Here is a 14,696-nt window from a genome sequence, read left to right as displayed (position 1 = left end):
GCCTGGAGCCAAGGGATGATCTTGGGCATATTACACTCTCTTGGCCCCAGATAAAGGCAAAGGCAACCCCCCTCTGATCAAATTTTGCTAAGAAAACCCTGTGATAAACTCACTGTAAGGTTGCCATAAGTCAGAAATAACTTGAAAGCACACAGCAACAAATGTTCGTACCGAGCAATAACATTCCCCAAATAGCTCTGTCCTAGAAAATGCATAACAGCACTTACAGGATGCAGCTCTCCAAAGGCAGACCAACTGCTTCTCTAAGTGACAGTCTATTGGAACTCTTGTTCTTTACATTATTTGATATCCAGAAATACAAAAGTTACTATTCGCCATTGATTTTACAGTGTAAACCATTATATATGTGCTTGGAAGGAAGACCCATAGAGTTCAGCTGGATTTGTTCTCAGGCAATTGCATGCATTGGGTTGCTGCTATGATAATATTTTAATTAAAACTTGCATTTGGTTCTTAAAATGTGTTATACAGTCATTTTGATTTTATTTCCTTTATACAGATAAGAATAAACACATTTCATAAGAGGATGAGATGAAAGTTTTCAGTAATAATTCTGGAACATGGCCATACAGCCTGGAAAACTCACAGCAACCCAATGATTCCAACCATGAAAGCTTTCGACAACATACTGAATGGTTTAGTCATGAGTAAACTAACATTGCACAGTAATTCTTTTTTTTTTTTACATAACCCAAAATGGTGAATGTATGCATTTTTGGTAAAAATAATAGTACATTAGCATACTAAAGTAGTATATTAAAGTAGAAATAAAGTATATCCAGCTATCTACCTTTCTTCCATTAGGGGGCGTAGTGGAAGTATGAGAAAAACTATTGTCCCTGTGCTAGAAAAAATAATGGATCTTGCTCTGTGGAGCTTCTTGTTTCGAACAAGGTTTGATTACTTTGTGGTTTATTTGCTGACTGTTTGACCCGACACTGCTATGTTTCTCACTTTTCTTTGTATTCTTCCAATTACTTGTTTTAGAATCCATCTTGTGATGAAAACAATCATTTAACAAAGTAGTAAAACATACGTTATTTTGATGGTAAGAAAGAACTTGGACACAGATTAAGCAAGACAGTGATTTACGCTTGAACAGAATTGTTAGACTGCATATGCCTTCCCACTGCCCTTCCTACAAAGTTCAGCTTCCTAAAGGCTACAATCGTGTGTACCTTTAGGGAGAGGAAGGGATTCAATTCCATGGAGCTGAATTCTGATTAGACAAATATAGGAGTAGACTACGAAGCAGCAATGCTATAAGCAATTGCCTGGGGAGCAAGCTGCACTGAACTCACTGGATACTGAGTTTGGATTGACATGTATAGGAGTTTGCTTAAAGGAGTCTAAACATTCTTACATTTGGCACAATATATACTTTGAATAAAATTGCACTTTTTTCTTAGAGAAATAACAGTTCTGCTTTCTCCTGAAAAGAATATTTCCCCAAAATGGCCAAGGAAGTGAAAGGGGGTCCCCATAAAAATCTTCCAGTTAGAAGATTATTTGGGGTTGCTCCTCAAAGCTGATGGAACAAGGAATATGACGAATAGTGGTCCCTTGCTATTTGCTGAGGTTTGGCTCCAGGGCACCCCATGAATGCCGAAATCTGTGGATGTTCAAGTCCCCTTATATACAATAACATAGTAAAATGGCAAAATCAAGGGTGTTTCTTTTGGGGGGGGGTTGCAGGGGGGGATGTAAATATACTCTGTTTTCCCTAAAATAAGACATACCCATAAAATAATCCACAGCAGGATTTCTAAGCATTTACATAATATAAGGTCAACTCCCATCAGGTCCCAGTCGTTCTGTTTGTGCAGCAAGCTGAGGCATAGAGGGAGACATAGACAGTCAACATAAAAGTCTCCTCGGTGATGTGAGAAGCAGGATGCTCTGCTTCAGGTATTGTGTTTCCTCAGGGGGGAGAAGTAAAGCTGTGGTTGCCATTTTACTCAGCACTGTTGATCTCTCTTCCCCAGCACCAACCAGCAACAGTCTGAGGGTTTCTCTCATCCCCCACCCCACAAACACCAGTAAAGCTGATGCTCTCCAGCACTGACCAACAATTGTCTGTGGATCTCTCTCACACCACACAAACACCAGGGGATAGGGGGAAAGCTTCCGTAAGCAGCCTGCTACTGAGCCCAGTGAGATCATCACATAAATGCAGATTGTTGTACCATACATAATATTTCTAAATGCAAAAATTACTAAGACACAGAATGCAGCCAGGAAATCAGAAGATTTTTACTTCTTGTGAGTCAAAGCAATGGTATTCCTTGTAGTAACCTATGGATGTGAGAGCTGGACCATACGGAAGGCTGAGCGAAGGAAGATAGATGCTTTTGAACTGTGGTGCTGGAGGAAAGTTCTGAGAGTGCCTTGGACCTCAAGAAGATCCAACGAGTCCATACATCAGGAAATGAAGCCCGGCTGTTCACTGGATATTAGAGGAAAGATGAAGTACTTTGGCCACATCGTGAGAAGAAAGGAAGACTTAGAGAAGACAATGATGCTGGGGGAAATGTAAGGAAAAAAGGAAGAGGGGCCGACCAAGGGCAAGATGGATGGATGGTATCCTTGAAGTGACTGGCTTGACTCTGAAGGAGCTGGGGATGGTGACAGCCAACAGGGAGCTCTGGCGTGGGCTGGTCCATGAGGTCACAAAGAGTCATAAGCGACTGAATGCATAAACAACACTTAATAAAATAAAATGTCCCCTGAAAATAAGCCATAGTGTGTCTTCTTGAGGAAAAATAAATATAAAACAGTGTCTCATTTTCAGGGAAACACAGTAGTTCAAAGTGGTGAATGGTTGCATCTGTGGATATAAAACTCCTGGATATTGAGGGTCAACTGACTATACATCTGCTGGCACTCTCCTGATCTCTGCGTGTCCAAATATTGCCTCTACACACATGTAGCTGTGAAAACATTACAGCTGCCATCACATTTGAAAGTGAGAAAAGAAAAATTAATTCTGTAACCATGAAGATGGATTAAGTGGATTTGCAATAAAAAAGATAACCCGATTTGCCAAAAGGTAGTAGGAGCCAACATGAATCAGGAATGACATCTCAAAATAACATCATTATAACAAATCAGTAGCACATCTCATGATGCGGACCTAATAGACAAGAGCAGAGGGCAGTGTCCAATATATACTACATACACAGGACAGACATTCCCTATATAGCAAGTTGTAACTTTAAAAAATAAACATCAAATTAGCAAAACATTGGTAACAATAAAGTGGCTGTTTCGGACACAAATCCGTTGTGTAGTATTTGCAGTGGAGTCTCTAGACAATGCTTCAGCTTTACTTCGAAAAAAGAAAAATTAGTCTGTTTAGCAAGCTTTGCAAATGCTGATTTGTTATCAGTAAATGTTTGATTTTTATGCCTATTTTATATATCTGTATACCTAAGCACATAAACATTTATCTGATCAAAAGGTTATGAGTGGAAAAGTTTAAGAAGTCCTGCTCTAGAAGACTTGACTGTATATAGTTTTTTACGTATGATTGTGAAAGCTGGACAGTGAAAAGAACTGACAGGCAGATAATAAACCCATTTGAAAATTGAGGTTGATAGAGAGTTCTATGGATACCACAGACTGCCACAAAGAGAAATAAATGGGGCTAAGAGCAAATTCAGTCTGAACCTCCATTAGAAGCCAAAATGACTAAACTGAGGTTATTGTACGTACTTTAGACAATGTGATTCATTGGAAAAGAGAATCATGATCTGTAAAGTGAAAGGGAGCTGGAAAAGAGGAAAACCACATTAATCAAGGTAGCCATTGCTCTGAGTTTGCAAAAACCTAACAGGGCTGTGAACAGGATGTCTTGGAGGAATCTCATTCATAAGGTCACCATAAGTCATAGCAACCTGATGGCACTTAATAACAAACACAATAACACTTTTAATAAGCATAATGTGGCCTTCTTATTTTCTTGCTTGTTTTGATCCAACCAAAAATAGAAATTTCTAATGGACATCTAAAAGTAACACTCACAGCCCTGAGTCTGCCTCCCAGAATAAATATGTAATACACATTTCCTTTCCTTGTGACTTTTCCCTCTATTTTTATCCAACATTTGACACATTAGTAGACAAGGGCATTTATACATCCAAAGTTCTTCACACCTTCACAATATCTTCAAGACTCTGTGGCATATCTTTGATGTATTTTCAGAAAGCTAAAAGGTTTGCCACTGTTGATCCATCCAACAATTTCCGTTTCTTCCAGATACATCCGAATGATCTCTAAAATGGAAAGGAACACAGAGAACAAATTGTAAGAAAGAATACGTAAAGGTAAAGGTTTCCCCTAACATTAAGTCTAGTCGTGTCCAGCTATGGGGGGTGGGGGGTGCTCATCTCCATTTTTAAGCCAAAGAGCTGTCGTTGTCCATAGATGGCTCCAAGGTCACATTAATAGTCTTGTTCTTTCCTCCTTAAAATCTTTCTGATATTATCTGTTGTTCCTATACACATACTGTACACTGTATGGTACCAGTAGCACATAGAACAGGAGAGCACAATATTCCACACTGATCTCACAACCCACCCTGACAACAGGTTGCTGCTGTTTTGTGATAATACAACTCAATAGCACTTTTTACTCTACATGTAGAGAAAAATTGTTGGACACGGCTGCATTATTGACACACGAGTTTCTCCAGCTTTGGGATGTGCAATCCTGTAGATATGGCTCCCATGCTACCAGAACCTTGTGTAATGAACCTCGAAAACAGTTATCATGCTAAAATCCCTGGAACCATGTCATACTTAGACTTATGAGAAAGATATTGAGCATTTATTGCTATACACAATTCTCTGGGACTAAGCCTACTGAACACAACCACACTGACTTGAGCACAGAATATTCACTTCTGAGTATATAGCTGAATTCTACTACAAAGTATTTTGCATAGGATTATTGTCGAACTTGACTTTTTAGTTTGAAGAGAACTTGGAATGAGTTTTTTTGCTAGTAAATTTTCTTTTCTTACATTGTTATGCTCTGGGCTTTCATCTGACAGTCTGCATTATTATATTGCCTTCATGTGTGTCCCCTCAAGACCATTGCTGATTCATGGAGACCTCATCAATTTTATATGCTTTTCTTATGTAAGGAATATATAAGATACACAGTTTTGCTAGTTCTTTCCTATGAAGTGTACACAACACCAGATATTCAGGGTGGTCTCCCATCCAAATACTAACCAGGGCTAATCCTCATTAGTTTCCAAAATCAGATGGGTATTTAGTCCCTATTATTATATTACAGACGCAAAATCAATGATATGTGTACTATGTACAGATAAATAGATGGTAGAATTCATTGTAATTATATGTATATTTTGGATAGTTTTGCACTAAAAAAGTATAGCACTATGATTCATCCTTAACTGTCAAGGTTCTGTCCTATACAATATTGGCAGCTTTGGGAAAAGCTTCATCAAATTGCAAATCCCAAGATTCCCAGTTAGCGTGGGATCATAGGCCTATAATCATATATACAGTATGACACCAATACCCACGGTGAACATTTTACAGACTTCCACAGATAATAGTGAACAAGTCAATGTGACTTCAGTATCAGAGGAAAAGGTTAGAAGTTATATAGAAGTCTGGCTGTAATTATATTGATGATATACCAAATGTTATGTATGTTCACTAGATTAGTCGATGGTTGAAATATTATGGATGTAATTTAAGTGGATTTCAACAAAGCAACTGATCAGGTTTCTCATAATATTTTGAATAGCAAACTGATTAAATATAGAATAGACCAGTAGTTCTCAACCTGTGGGTCCCCAGATGCTTTGGCCTTCAACTCCCAGAAATCCCAACAGCTGGTAAACTGACTGGGATTTCTGGGAGTTGTAGGCCAAAACACCTGGGGACCCACAGGTTGAGAAACACTGGAATAGATAGAAATATCATCAGATAGATCTATAATTGCTTGCAAAAAAGATACTCTAAGTATTGTCATAAATGGCTGCACTTCAGACTGGAAAGAAATCTTGAGTAGAGTTCCTGAGGGTTCTGCCCTAGGGCCAGTATTCTTTACTGTTGACAGTAATCACTTGGATAGGAATCCTTATCAAGTTTGTAGAAGATACAAACTTGGGCGGGGTGCCAGGAGTGGAATAGCTAATGCATTGGAAAGATCTAGGCAAACAGTAAAAATGAGTATTAATAAAATGATATTCAACAGTGAGACAATTAGGTCCACCTTCTCATGCAGGACATGAGAGAAGCCTCCCACAGAATGGCAACATCAGAATGGCAACATCTGGACGTCCTCTGGGCAATGTCGTTGTAGGTGGCCAATTCTCTCACACCATAAACGACTTGCAGTTTTCCAAGTCACTCCTGACATGAAAAAAAAAGTTGATTATGAATTGAAGTTCAAGTTTTATTGTGGAATTCACGGAAAATGCCTGATGGAAAAGGAAAGGGGCTGGATTATTCATAAATTCTTTTGCCTAAGAACACAAAACACTTGACACAGATAAAACGTGGAAGGCTTGCATTGGTGGGAAATTTTGAACAACAGTATCTCAGTTTCACTGTGGGGTTTTTTTTCCAGGACCAGATCATGTAAATCCTACATGACTCACCGAATAATTGATAATATTTGCATGGGAGATGCTGAAAACATAGTCTTATTTGATAAACAACATATTTGCAAAATTGTGATTTATTATTTCATTACTGGTTTATTAGGAGGGATGATTAGTCAGAGAATCTACATGCCATTTCTTGAGATTATTTGATTAGACCCATTAACTGTGCTTAGTGCAATGTGCAATATCTTACTATATGTGATTTCTCAGAAGTGAATCTGCGTAAGAGATGTGCCATAAGCTTCATTACTTGGAAAGAATGTATAGGATTGCAACCTTGGAATGAGTCGCACTATTAATAAACTCATTGCTTTGTACTCTATTTTTCATTATCCTCATAGGCCAAAAAGGAAATTTGCATTTTTCATACTAAATCATTAAATCATTATACAATATCAGATGGAATAGGGTGATGTTTGAAATACAGCAATGAGTTGGATGGATTATGCATTCCCACCTGCAACCACAGCCTGCTTCAATAGCCTTGCCTGGTAATTAATGATATTTCACAGATTCCCTTCAGATACAATTTGATAAATAGATGTATCACTATTTTGCATCTACAGTAGAGTCTCGCTTATCCAACATAAATGGGCCGGCAGACCGTTGGATAAGCAAAAATGTTGGCTAATAAAAAGGGATTGAGAAAAAGCCCATTAAACATCAAAATCCATTATGGTTTTACAGATTAAGCACAAAAATCCATTATGGTTTTACAAATTAAGCACCAAAACAAATCAACAGAAAAAGCAGTTCAATACATGATAACGTTATGCAGTAATTACTGTATTTACAAATTTATCACCAAAATATCGCAATGTATTGAAACCAGCTGTGGATCCGGGCAGGAGACAGACTGCCTTGGATAATACAGAACACTGGATGAGTGAAGGTTGGGAAAGCGAGACTCTACTGTACTTTAAAAGCAAGTTCCATAACCACAAGCAAATATATAAGCATAGGTAATAACCATCATCAAATCAAATGTGTCTTTTTTGTAAAAAAATTGCACACAAGTATTTAGAATATGTGAATGAAAATCCACAACTTTTCCTGCTTACTCAAAAATAATTGTAGCTCAGTAGAAAAGAACAAATATTTCCCTTCAAAACTTCCAGTAAAGGTACCCTATAAAAGTGACCTGGCTGCTCTCCTACTTTCCAAAACAACAGATTTTGAAGACCAGCAACAATGCTAAACACTGCTCTGTTACCCTTCTCAGCCAGTTTTGTCCCAAACTGAGATGGGAGTTATGGACTGCCCTCAAATATCTTAAGACATATAGAGTTTCTGAAATGGAGGCATCCCTTATCTTTGAATAGGCTGATATCTGCATAGACTGAACCAGAAGAGAAAAAAATGTGTACACTATGCTTGCTGGAAGTGGATGCCAAGGTAACCCTCTTGAGATCCTTCCTGTAGTAAGCCTTACCCATCTCCCACCTGCCAGTTTTGAGTCATGAACAAACTAAGATTGATCCCTTCTCCTACTTGAAGGGGGACAATAGGTTTACAAATTAGCTATTTCATTCTGAAGGACAGAACTTTCCAAACTGTGTTGGCTGCAGTGTGTAGGTGTGTCATACGAGAAACCTCTGAGTCTATTGAATAAGATAGATAAAGTACCTATATATTTCTATTCTATTTTAAGAGGACCAGACCCACTTCTTAGACATGCATCATTTTTCAACACAGTAATTCAAAGTTAATTCAACACAGTAATTCAAACCAGAAGTTAAACAAACCCCTTATAAGAGATATAGACACAAACATAATAACAAAATACGTGGGGACACACTATACCTCAGGAAAGCCCTATCTATCTATCTATCTATCTATCTATTTCAAAAACAAAAAAATATTGATTAGCCAATTGCCTTATCAAAAACAGACAGTGCAAACACAGCATACAACATATGCTGTGTTTGCACTGTCTGTTTTTGATAAGGCCAATTGGCTAATCAATAAAACTGTTGTTGTTGAATAAGATAGATAGATAGATAGATAGATAGATAGATAGATAGGGCTTTCCTGAGGTATAGTGTATCCCCACGTATTTTGTTATTATGTTTGTGTCTATATCTCTTATAAGGGGTTTGTTTAACTTCCGGTTTGCTAGTAACTTTGAATTACTGTGTTGCAAAATGATGCATGTCTAAAAAGTGGGTCATCAACATGAAATGTTTGTAAAATTCTGTTTCAGAGTATTTCATTTTTTGAAAAAAAAAACCCTGTTAATTTTGAGGAAATATAATGAGGAGAACTTTAAATGTCATGGCATAAACTGAATGAGGAGATGTTTAAATCTCAGAAGTCTCAGAACAGATGTGCGTGCGCGCAAGCATGCATGCACGCACACATGCATGCACACACACATTCATACATACACCTGGGATGGAGAGGTCCTGGCCTGCAAAGAAAAAAAAGGATGGGGGCAAAAGAGCCCAGCAAGGGAACCATATGCAAGCCAACCAATAGGCATGCAGGTGGACAGTAAAGATGGCAGGAGAATGAGAAAGGCACCTAGGTATATTTCAAATGTATGCCAGGAAGAAAAAAACTTTTCTGATCCAAAAATTACCTGATACTGTGAACATGGTAGGAATGTTTTTTTGGACCAAAGTGATGTCCGATGGGGCAACTCTGTTCTTTCCATGAGTATTTATGTCCATCTTAAAACGATTGAGAATAATGCTAACAAGGTCCAACCAGGACATGATACATGTACTAGGATGGAATATAGCAGTCCTGAGGATTCAGCTTCAATCTAGTTTCATGGGAACATGATTCCATCTTACAATCTCTGCCCTATTGTCATGCTGAGTTTGTCCACTTCTGAAAATCAAGCCATGACCAAGATAATATGGTTATTAGCATTAACAATTTTCCACTTTAAGCTGAGAAATAAAAAGAGCTTATTCTTTATGAATTTCATATCCATTAAACTCCCATATATTTGTGCTATCAAACCTCTGATGAATAGACAGAATAGAAAAATTCCAAGCTTCTGCAATAATGCCAGCTTCATTAGTATCTATTCTAAAGAAATCAAAAATTGTCCAGACACAATTGGAAGTATGCTTCTGCCCCTCTTTACACCAAATGGATATTATTCCTCTAATTGGCTGGAACTGAAATGTTCCTCTGAATAGCAGTTGGAAATGTATTCATTTGCAGAGCTACATTCCCTTACTTCCCACATCAAAAATTGTGAAAATATGAGATTTTAATGTACAGAGCTAGTTTAGAATGGTTCTCTTATCATATTTTTTAAAAAGCAAAAAATGAATTCAAGAGAAGGAGCAGAAACTTCTCAACCACAGTGTTTTACAAGGCCTATCACCTGGAACATGTGGATGTAACTCAAAAAATGACATCAAAAATTATCCTGACAGAGAATAAACTAAATAAGCTATGATTCTCCTGACCATTTTTGACAATAAATATGTACAAGAGAAAGAGACCACGAATTAAAGAAGTCTGTGTTTCAGAGTTTGTAGAATGAGCCCTAAAGAAGCATCCTCAATGTTTTATTCCAGCTTAAAATGAAACATGGGATTTGACATGAGAAAAAGAAAGGGGTGATGCACACATGTTCAATATTTGAGCACTATATTTTACTAACATCAATGTGCCGCAAGTTGCATTCATGCCTCATTATTTTAAAATAATTGAATTAAAACACAATCACAAAAATTGCATCTTGGTATAATCATAGTTTGCCAGAAGGAGTACTCATGAAAAACCTTTTGATATATTCAAGGCAAACAAGATGGAATCATGGGAATACACTCATAGGCCATGCTTCTCCATATCTGCATAACCAGTGGTGGGCACACTTTGATGAGTAGTGAGACAAAAGTCCGATTACACATTTCTTTCATCTAATCAGGAGTTATGACTGATGAAGATTCTCAATCAAATGGAGAAGCACTACCCCAGGAGTTGGCATTTTATTGCCTGTGGTTGCAAGAGTCTCAGAAGGATGATTTTGTGTCATGCTCCAGGTTCCTGTGCTTATAGATTTGCATTTTTTTAAAAAAATATATAAATGCTAGTATTCATAAAGTTGCCATGGGGAGGGGGCAGCTGAGCATTTGGGGTTACTTCATCCCCATGTTATTAGAAGCTGCAAGAGTGCTTTCAGATAGCTCCAACATCCGCGCCAAAGCAGGTTTAAGAAACCCATTTTGGCACAGATTTCCATCCCCACCCCAAAACCGTCTTTCCCGGGGGGGGGGGGGTGTCGGGGGTCTAGATGCCATCCCAGTAAATCCTGTTTTGTTCCAAATGAATCCGATTTTACTGATTCAATGTCTCCAGTAAAACCAGGACAAGTCTTGCTTCAAAGGCCTGTCTGGATGGGGCCTAAGTGATCAGTCAGTCTTTCAAGGTTCAATGGATAAATGCAACCCCAAAATTCTGAGTTGTCCTGCTGGCAAACATGAAGATGAAAACTGCTGCTTTATGGGAGTGTTTCATGGGGGAATTCTTTGAGGGAGGCCATGAGTCCCGTTCTACTGTTTATATAGGGCAGCAAGTGTGGATGCAGCATTCGCATTCATTGGCAACATCTGTTCATGTTTACATACTTGTGGGGGATGGAGGGTGTACCTGTACCAACTATAAGGTGGTTGACCTGCTGGAATAGCTTGTGGCCCTTATATGGCATTTCAATTTATCAAATAGGATGCATCTTTTAAAATTGTTTTATTTTTATTCTATCATTCTTCCAATATAGGCACTCAAGGGTCCTGGAAAGGTGAGACATGGTTTGTACCTTTAGAGAGAAAAACAACTCCCAAACGCAAGAGGCAGACACTTGAAAGAATGGGACACATACAAGCAGAATTATCAGGTATGATACTGTGATTCTAGAGCTACCTAATGGAGTTGGAACTTGCCTCAGTGTTTACAAGGCATGAAAACAGATACAGCAGCCACAGTCCTCATGTTCCCAAAAAACACAAATGGTCCTTTTCTGCAAATACTCTGGATCATTGATTGGTGTGCAAATGCATCACGCAAAAGTATAAAAACAATATGAGGGTTAATGCTATTGGGAGTCTTTACAGTACTTCAGATTCAAACTATGAGCTTCCAGTGCCTTAGTTACCTCTTTGACTAGCATATTACTGTAGCTTTTGACTAATGATAAAAATGATTGCATGACATAGGTACTGTGAAACATCATATTTTATCTTTGTAATAAGAGATATAAAATGTCATAATGCAAAACTGCCTGTTTGAACACTCAATCTGTAATATAAACCAGATAAAGAAAGAGAGAACTAGCATGCGGGGGTGGGGGGAGTTAATGTGTATTGGAGAAATTCCCAGCTGTGGAATGAGGTCTCTGTGCCAAGAAAGACTGGCAGGCATTTCAGGTAGTTGGGAAATATTTGTCACCATTGAATGGTGAAAAAAAATTCCCCTTCTGTTGAACTAAGCCCCAGTTCCGAGATATCAATAAAAAGTTTTCTATGGAGATATGAAATAGGCCCAATTGAAGTAATTGCCAGGTTAAGAGAATTTATTTGCTTCTTTCTTTCTTTCTTTCTTTCTTTCTTTCTTTCTTTCTTTCTTGTATACTTTAATCACCCAGCTCTCTCCTTACTTTTTTGTAGTCACAGCTCAGAGAGTTTTGTTGCATGGGATTAACTGAAAGTATGTCGGGTATTCCCAAGGTTGCTACTAATAGGTAATCCATGGAATGGGTAATAACTTTATTCAGTGCAGATAAATACAACTACAGTTCTGGATGCACTTTTAAATTTTGGTGGGGGTCAGATGGGTTAAAGACAGTCCGCCCTTTCAAGCATATATCAGCTTCATATGTTCATATTCTTATTAGCACAATGCTGTCTTGGCAGAGGAAGAAGTCCATACCACCCAGCAGTACTCCACCCCACCTTCAGTCCCCCCCCCCCCCCAATTCTCATGGTGGTTCGTGAAAAGGCCTTACTGGTGCAATATTTAAATTGTTATGTTTATTCATATCATGATCTGATCACCATACTCAATATATCCCATATGCATGGGGGTATTGGGGCAACGATAAAAAAGGTTTGCTAGGATAGACCCTCTTTCACTCAGACTCAGCCCTCCCCCCCCCCCCCCCCCCGAATTGAAATCCTGGCTACGGGCCTGTTCAGATGCAATACTGAGTTAAGGTCTGAGATATAACAAATATTTATCCAGTTATGCAAATAGGATAAAATATAACAGGATGCAGAAAGATGCAAATTGTTTCATTTGCCAATTGGAGGAATAACAAATACAGTACATCAGTGTTTCTCAACCTGGGGGTCGGGACCCCTGTGGGGGTCATGAGGGGGTGTCAGAGGGGTCACCAAAGACCATCAGAAAACATAGTATTTTCTGTTGGTCATGGGGTTCTGTGTGGAAAGTTTTGTCCAATTCTATCAGTGGGGTTCAGAATGCTATTTCATTGTGGGTGAACTATAAATCCCAACAACTACAACTCCCAAATGGCAAAGTCTATTTTCTCCAAACTCTACCAATGTTCACATTTGGTCATATTGAGTATTTGTGCAAAGTTTAATCCAGATCCATCATTTCTTGAGAGCACAGTGTTCTCCGGATGTAGGTGAACTACAACTCCAAAAACTCAAGGTCAATGTCCACCAGACTTTCCCAGTATTTTCTGTTGGTCATGGGAATTCTGTGTGCCAAGTTTGATTCAATTCCATCATTGGTGGAATTCAGAATGCTCTCTGATTGTAGGTGAACTATAAATCCCAGCAACTCCACCATTTCCAAATGACAAAATCAATCACCCCCAACCCCACCAGTATTCTGTTTGGTTGTGCATTTAAGTAATCAGATCTAATTTGCCACATAGTCACTGTTGAATGTTTTTATGTTGAATGTTTTTATATTGTGAAATGCTATTTTAAATTGTAAGTCACTCAGAGCACCTTGGTGGAGAGCGACTAATTAAGAAATAAAGTGAAGTGAAGTGAAGTATTCAGATTTGGGCGTATCGGGTATTTGTGCCAAATTTGGTCCAGTGACTGAAAATACATCCTGCATATCAAATATTTACATTACGATTCATAACAGTAGCAAAATGACAGTAATGAAGTAGCAATGAAGATAACATTATGGTTGGGGGTCACCACAACATGAGGACCTGTACTAAGGGGTCGCGGCATTAAGAAGGTTGAGAACCACTGCAGTACATGAACAGTAATGTTGTGATGAGCATCGCCCCCCAGAGTCGGACACGATTAGACTTAATGTCAAGGGGAAACCTTTACCTTTAATGTTTTACAGGTATAACTGGCCTCTGAAATATTGAATAGATAAAGGGATAGAGGTGACATTTGGGTTTGTGGCAGGGTTTTCTCTAAAAGTTCCATTTGCTTCCATCAGTTGTGTACATAACACTCATTTCATAATGCAGCAGAGCACTTTGAGTAAGTGAAGTGTGTGCATTATGCCAAGTAAATGCTAATGAAAAGTGGCCCCTGGCACCTGATCATGTGGATGTTGTAAATTAAAAGAATAAGGTAATCTTTTAATTTAATCTAATTAATAGGAAAAATAATGTCTTCAAAAATAGTATGGTATAATTTTTAATTAATTTAGAGTATATCATGCTTTCCTCCCCTGCAGGATCAAAAGCTGTTTGCAATTAAAAAGGGAAAAATACAGCTGAAATCAAGATTACAATATTAATAAATACCAATCATATTCACCATAAGACAGAAAGAACTTGAAGGCACACAACAACAACAACAGCAGCAGCAGCAGCAGCAGCAACGAGAAAGAGACAAAACAGAACAGAACAGAAAAGAACAGACAGTAATATGGACAAAAAAGGGCACAAAAGAAGACATGTAAGAATGCCTGGTTTGGTAAATAACTGGTGGGATTCACTATTATTTATGGAACTAGCCAATGATCACTGGGATGAGACACATCCCACCAACGTGGACTATGGACTGCCTTTATTAAAAACAAAATCAAAACCTGTAGCATTGTTGCTAAAATTGTGTACTAT

At 38.2% G+C, this 14,696-nt stretch overlaps 1 long non-coding RNA gene across 2 annotated transcripts in view; it reads left to right on the top strand.

Annotated features, from left to right (window-relative positions):
• LOC132776120 (uncharacterized) overlaps window positions 1-14,696 on the top strand; it is a 26,839-nt gene extending 12,143 nt beyond the window's left edge. The window contains exons 1-3 of one of the 2 annotated variants that reach the window (XR_009631590.2): window positions 4,286-4,346; window positions 11,409-11,525; window positions 14,309-14,696. This is a non-coding gene — a long non-coding RNA (uncharacterized lncRNA). Of the gene's footprint in view, window positions 1-4,285; window positions 4,347-11,408; window positions 11,526-14,308 lie in introns of those variants that run through there. The other variant, XR_009631589.2, reaches the window with a different exon arrangement.

This window comes from Anolis sagrei, chromosome 5, assembly GCF_037176765.1.
Source record: "Anolis sagrei isolate rAnoSag1 chromosome 5, rAnoSag1.mat, whole genome shotgun sequence".
NCBI classification, from domain to species: Eukaryota; Metazoa; Chordata; class Lepidosauria; order Squamata; family Dactyloidae; genus Anolis; species Anolis sagrei.
Note: the sequence above shows the minus strand (reverse complement) of the source record. Positions and strands in the feature narration are given on the sequence as shown.